This window comes from Bidens hawaiensis, unplaced genomic scaffold, assembly GCF_021521415.1.
Source record: "Bidens hawaiensis isolate Kalapana, Puna unplaced genomic scaffold, B.hawaiensis_p1.1 tig00018053_1, whole genome shotgun sequence".
In the NCBI taxonomy this organism is placed as follows: Eukaryota; Viridiplantae; Streptophyta; class Magnoliopsida; order Asterales; family Asteraceae; genus Bidens; species Bidens hawaiensis.
Genome location: NW_027492728.1, coordinates 356,428 through 364,002, shown reverse-complemented (window position 1 = coordinate 364,002; position 7,575 = coordinate 356,428).

Below are 7,575 nucleotides of genomic sequence, written 5' to 3'. Positions count from 1 at the left end.
CAAAAATATGAACACAAGTTAAGAAATGGATAGTAGGAGTGCCCATGGGTTCCATGGATTTTTCATCCAACTAACCATTTAAATAACTGAACACAATAATCGGAATAACTGAGTTTAGCCACGAACCACCATGAATTCGGTTTACAATCAACCTAAGGTGTTGGTCTTATGACAGTTGTGTTCCTCTTTGGCCGAGAGAAACTTGTCATACTACCTAGCCTTAAGTTGAAGTAACAAAAACAAAAGTAGGGAATTCTTAAGGAATTTCCCAAAAATAAAAGGCAATCTACTTTAATTTAAAATATTTAAGAAAAATTTTCTTTGAAGGTTGAGGCATAGCCTCGGAGTTGTGTGTGTCTGCATAACAATACAATAATAAACAATCAATATTTAAACAGTTAAATAAATACTTAATATAGCAAGTAAGTATGTAAGCTATAAACAATCAAATAGAACAAGTCAGGTAAAAAGATAAGCACTTATGGGGCTCCTAAGCATGTTACAAAGCAACCCCTAATGACCTATCTTAAACCTTCGGCTCTGATACCAATCTGTCACTCCCCAACTGTAACGATTCCGGCAAAATCAGGTATACCCTAACCGGTATATACTATTTATGTGTTATTTAATAATGAATATATGAATCATAATGCGTTTATACGACTATGTATGATTCACAGCACGGATTATACTCGATTATACAGTTAATCGTATTGGGAATACGATTAACCGATTAACGGTTATTGAAGCCCGAACGAATCGAGGATTACATTATAGACGAGATATATGATATTTAGTGATGTTTACGAAGTATTAAAACTTCGGGATAAGTGAATTAAAGCACAGAAAAAGAATTTGCGATTTAATGGTACGTCGGTACGTTAAACGAAACCTTTAATACCAAACCGAGCAAGAGACGATCGATCAAGCCGAAAAAGATGCGCAATTATTAATAATATGATGTTTTAAGTTAATAAATGTCATTGTTTAAGTTTTTTAAAGTTTTTAAATCGGTTTTATATAAATTTCATTTTTAAGCCGAAAACGACCGTTTTAGCCTCGTTTTAAGCTGAAATTAAACATTTAACCGAAAAACGAACTGAACCAGATTATCCAAAACATTATCCGGATTTCCAAAATCCAAATGAGTGGCTAGAAATAGAAAGGTGGGTCCCACCCCACCTCCCCTCTTTGGTCCGATCGACTTGGTATAACCCCTAGCCTTTGTTATTTTTTTTTTGTAAACAACATTTCAACATTCATCAATTCTCTCCACATTATGAACTAAAAACCCGGATTTGTAGCAAGAAAAGCAAGGTAAAAATCGAGTCATTTATGTTTTCATCTTCTTTTCTTGAGTTTATTTGCAAGAAAATGAGGTTCCAAGTAAAAAAGGGTGAAAACCCGAGATGGAAACCGATTCTTGCATGATCAAGTGATGTATACGGGTTATACAAGGGATCTTGGTCCAAGAAAGGAGTTAAACGAACCGAAAACGAATTTTTACGGTTTAAATCTTTGTTTTTAAATCATAACCGAACCCATGAAAGAAATGGCTTGATTGTGGGTGTAACTTGCTTGGTGTGGTGTTATTGTGCTTGTAGGTGTTGTATCTAGTTTTTAACAAAGGCTAAAAAGCAAGATCCTTGCGATTTGAAGCTAAGAACACAAGTTAGTTCGGTTTTTATATGGTGTATGTGTTTTGGGACAGATTGTGGTACATTTAGAGTTAGGCAACGAAATTTCACAGAGATGATCTACACATGAAAATATGAGATCTGTGAAAATTTGGTAATTTTTGGACAAAGGATGAATATTTGGTGAATTTAATGCTCGGTTTTGGCTAAAAATGGTGAAAAATATTTAAATATCATGATAAATTCTGGAAAATTCCAGATAAGCTTTTTATAATATGTAAAAGTCACACACAAAATTTTAGGTCAGTTGGAGAAGTCTAAGTAGGCTTTTCGGTTAAACGAGTTCTAGGGTTTTCTAGCTCGGTTTTAGTGAAAATGGCATGTAAAAAGAGATTTTGGTTCTGGAAAAATTACAGGGGACTATGTGGATGGCAGGGGTCATCCATGAAAAATTTGGGATATTTATAAGGTTGTTTGGTATTTACGACATATTTAGGGTTTAAATGGTGTTTAAAAATAGATAAATAAATTTTAAATATAAAAATTAATTCTGGAAATATTTTTATAAAATTCCCCACTGTCAAAAAGTGATTTGTGCAAAAGTTCAAGATCCGAGATTAAACGGATAATTATTTGTGCAAAACAAACTTCTAAAGTTTAAAACACGTAAACCGGTAAAGTTCGCCTAAACGAGCTGACTGGTGTATAAAAACTCTAAAAATGAACTGTTTTCATATAACTGAGTTAAACAGGTAAAAATAAATCATCCGAAAATAATTCGGATGATTTGAGTAATTTTATCCGATTTAACAGTTTCCGGTACACTAAAGACGGAAACGGGTCCCGCGGCCAATCGGGGCGTCTAAGCCGAGCTCTAATTTCACAACTTTAATTAAATTATCAGTCAACAACTATTTTCGGGTCGTGTGTGACCAAACTCATTTTTGGAACGTAAAAACGGATAACCGTGCTAGGCACGCAAAACGGGGAAAACGAACTAATAGTAATTTTAACTATTGAACTCTAAATGATATCACAATCTGAGTCCGGAGAAGTGTTTCTGGGTTAACATTGCCCCCGGAACGGGTACAGTACTGGGTTAACAGTGTCCCCAGATGTACCGGTTAACACGGTTAAAGTTATATTAATAGTGATTGTATAGTAACGAACTTAGGGATCGTATTACAGAACCAGATTAGTAGCTGCGTACTGTGTTACCTACTTGCTTGCGAAAGGTGAGTTTCACGAGCCCCTTTTTCTGAATTGTTTTTAAATATGTCACACCCTCAAAATTCACTAACGGAGTTTTACCGTCAGAGGGTGTGAACTAACAGGATCAGAATCATCAGTTATAATCAAACCATAAAACAAAGTTTGAAAACCATGAAAACGTTTACGAGTAAATAAATGCGGAAGCGTAAAAACCTTTAATCCAAAAGTTGCGTCACGCAGGACGACTTAAAACCTATGGTAACCGTTAAAAATAAGTTTGCATAACAAAAGCGTTTTCAATCAATGCATGTTCCTAAACCGCGCGCCCGCCTCGGCTACCTGAGAATAACATACTAAAAGTGTCAACACAAGGTTGGTGAGTTCACAAGTTATATAAAAATAAATCGTTTAGCGTTTGCGTTCAGCGTTTTGCGTTACAGCGTTACAGCGTTTTGCGTTACAGCGTTACAGCGTTTTGCGTTACAGCGTTACCAGATAGTGTTATGTCAATTATATATCTATAGGTAGCTAGCCTATAAAGCAAGTATTACTAAGTGTTCGACACCGAAGCTGACTCGTTTATTAAGTGCCTTGTCACCAGGTCATCCAGACCATGGTACGTGTTAGCCAAAATTACACCTGCTCGACCTCCAGTCGAGTTTAGCGTTGGGTGGGGTTTGTCAAACCCAGTAGTACTACTCAACAGTGACTCGCTATTCTAAATATTAACCGGTTCGATGTGTAGGACTTCAAATGTTTCGTTTGCCACTTAGCCTTTACAAGTGATATATTATTTATAACAAAATCTTAAATGCGTTGTGGAGTATGTTATCTCCCCCAAGTGAAAAGCGTTTGAAAACAGTTTAAAGAGGGGAAAGTGAAACTCACTGTTTGCGAAGAATTTCCCAATTTAAATCACCAAGATGCGCGTCACCGAAAAACTCTCTCTAGCGTTCTAAAACAACAAGGAGATTTTTCTAAGTGTCGGAATATTATCGGGTCTCTAGACCCGGCATATAATACCTAGGCACATAACATGTTTCGTGTTTCGTTTGTGAATCGTGTGTGACTTTAACAAGGGTATTTGTGATACATTACATATGCAAGAAATCATATACGTGTCATGTATTCATAAAGTACATCACTAGCAGTTACTCCCCGTAAGGGCAATTTGGTCAACTCATAACAATTAACTAACAACTATTCCCCACGAGGGCAATTTGGTCAAATCATTACAATCAATTAGCTATTATTCCCCGCAAGGGCATTTTGGTCAAAACACGACAATTAATTTGCAATCATTCCCCTCAGGGGCAATTTGGTCAAAACACAACAATAAATTAGCAAGTATCATGTTTCATGCATTTTCACAAAACTCAGCAGCTAGTTTCACCGAGACAGAAATCCTACTTGAAAGATTGTACTATTCCACCGATCATAGCATCTCAATTAATTTACCAAAAATCATCACAGAAGCATATATGTCTTAGGTTTCCAGAACATATTTAATTATATTTTTATTCCACATAATTTTCTCACAATCATCAAATCATTACAGCAAACTCATAACAGTCAAATTCATGCGCAACAGAATGTTATTTGCAATTCCCGTTAAAAGAAAAATCCAATAAATGCAAGACCACTTGGGCTAGGTTCCTAACTCAATGAGTCAACTTTCAGAAGTGGAACCAACCCAATTGGTCTCGTAGTTCATGAGATACAACATTTACAAAACAACCTAACAGCAGGTCTAACAGCTCAGCTTTGCACAACGTTTTTGTAAAATCATAAAAGTTAACCTTTACTTGTCCAAAAATTACAAATTTACACTCTATGGAAACTAGACTCAACCTAGTTTACTGTAGTACCAATAATCTCAACCAATTTTCATATTTACACTTTGTTACAGTCACTTAAACATCAAATACACATTCTGTCCAGAAACTGTTTGCATCCAAACTCAACATATTAACAACCTATGAACTATCATACATTCATATGATCCTCTAGACTCCATAAACACCATCCACGCACATCAATTACATATTACATACTTGATTAGGGTTTGTGTTTGAACTCAAATCAAAGACACAACAATCAACATGTTACAATATCAATTCTACTTATCAAATCATTACTCAATCAACAACAATCATATTGATTACATGTATACATGAAATCGGCTGCTAGGGTTTGTTATTAACCCAACAAACATCAAAATCAAGTAGTAAAGATGTATAGGATGATCAATTATACCTTCCTAGCACCTAGTTCTTCAATCACAAGCTTGATTTCTTGATTGAATGTGTGTATAAAGTGGACGGCAGCCAAGGAGAGGGGGGGGGGGGGTGGGGTTCCGATCCGATCGGGGTTAATAATAATAATAATAGTTAGGGTTAAGTTAATGATATATTTATAAACATAACAAGTTACACTCAAGTCCCTCCACTTTCAATTGTTGTTTTTTTTTCTAACTTAACTAACTTATTTCTTGTTTCTTGTCTAGCATTACACACAATATAATCAAGTAACACATATGTTAACACATAATTATTATGTTGACGTTTTTCGTTTATTCATCAATCGTTTGCGTCAACTCGTTTGCGTTTCGGTGCAAATCCCGAAAGACTACACATGTAGTAAGTGTTAAGCGTCATTTAAACCCTAGTTTAAATGTAATGAAGTGTGTGTTATAGATTCAGTGATCTTAAGTTTGAATTGACGGAGTTGAGTTAACGGAGTTAACCTGAAATTGACGATTGTCACATCATTCCCATGTTAAAGAATTTTCGTCCCGAAAATTTGAGTCAAGTCGTGATGAGTGTCTGAAAGAGTAAGAAAAAAAAAAATTCAGTTTGTCATATCATCCCCTAGTAGAAAGAAATTTCGTCCCGAAATGTAATTCATACCTCCGGTGATGTCTGACGGTTTGCCGGGTTTCGCGGTTTTCTGTGTTTGGTTAGCCCTTCAAAAAGGTGAGGATACTTTTTCATCATTTGATCCTCGCGTTCCCACGTGAACTCCGGTCCACGTCTCGAGTTCCAACGAACTTTAACGATTGGAATTTTGTTGTGCTTGAGCGTTTTGGTTTCCCAATCCAAAACCTCGACTGGTTCCTCAATGAAACGTAACTGTTCATCAACTTGCAGTTCCTCCAAAGGAACTACTTGGGTTTCATCGGACAGGCATTTCTTCAAATTGGACACGTGGAATACATTATGTACGCCACCGAGTTCCGTTGGTAGGTCCAGTCGGTACGCCACCGGACCAATGCGCTCAGTTATCCGGTAAGGACCAACATATCGTGGGTTGAGTTTGTTTCGCTTACCAAAGCGAACCACACCTTTCCAATGTGAGACTTTGAGTAACACTCGATCGTTTACTTGAAATTCGAGAGGTTTTCGGCGCTTGTCGGCGTAACTCTTTTGGCGGTCTCGTGCTGCTGTGATGCGATTTCGGATTTGAACAATCTTTTCTGAAGTTTCGAGTACCAGTTCTGGACCAGTGATTTGGCTGTCACCCACCTCTGCCCAGCAGAGTGGTGATCGACACTTCCGTCCGTACAGCGCTTCAAACGGCGCTGCCTTAATACTTGCGTGGTAGCTGTTATTATACGAAAACTCTACCAAAGGTAAGTGGGGTTCCCAACTTTTTCCGAAATCCAATACGCAGGCACGCAAAATATCCTCCAGGGTCTGAATAGTTCGTTCACTTTGCCCATCCGTTTGAGGATGGTATGCTGTGCTCATATCAAGACGGGTGCCTAGTGCGCTTTGCAGCGACTTCCAAAAGTGCGAAGTGAAACGAGAATCTCGATCAGAAATGATTGAGACAGGCACTCCGTGTCTAGACACTACTTCCTTCATGTAGACGCGAGTCAGTCTTTCCATTTTGTCCAATTCCTTAATCGCTAAGAAGTGTGCAGATTTAGTCAACCGGTCAATGATCACCCAGATGGTATCGCATCCCGTCGATGTCTTAGGTAAACCCGTGATAAAGTCCATTGAGATATGTTCCCATTTCCACATTGGGAGTTCCGGTTGTTGCAGTAGTCCAGATGGTTTCTGGTATTCTATCTTGACTCTGGCACAAGTCAAGCATTTGCTCACGTAGGTGGCAATGTCGGCTTTCATGTTCGGCACCAGTAAAGTGCCTTTAAATCATGGTACATTTTATCTGAGCCAGGGTGGATAGAATATCGGGACTTGTGAGCTTCGTCCATCACTAGAGTTCTCAACTCTCCGTATCGTGGAACCCAAATCCGGTTCTCAAAATATCGGACCCCGTCCGATCTGGTTTCAAGTTGCTTGTTCATGCCCCGCATGAGTTCCGATGGAAGATTATCATCTTTCAAGGCTTCGAGTTGGGCATCGCGAATTTGATCGGGTAGGTTGGCATGAATCGTGAGTTGCAATGCTCGCACTCGTCTGGGTTTATCTGTTTCTTTTCTGCTGAGGGCGTCGGCCACTACATTGGCCTTGCCAGGGTGGTACTTGATGGCACAATCATAATCTTTGAGCAGCTCGACCCAACGACGCTGTCGCATGTTCAGCTCCTTCTGATCGTAGATATGTTGGAGACTCTTGTGGTCGGTGTAAATGGTAAACTTGATACCGGCAAAATCAGGTATACCCTAACCGGTATATACTATTTACGTGTTATTTAATAATGAATATATGAATCATAATGCGTTTATACGACTATGTATGATTCACAGCACGGATTA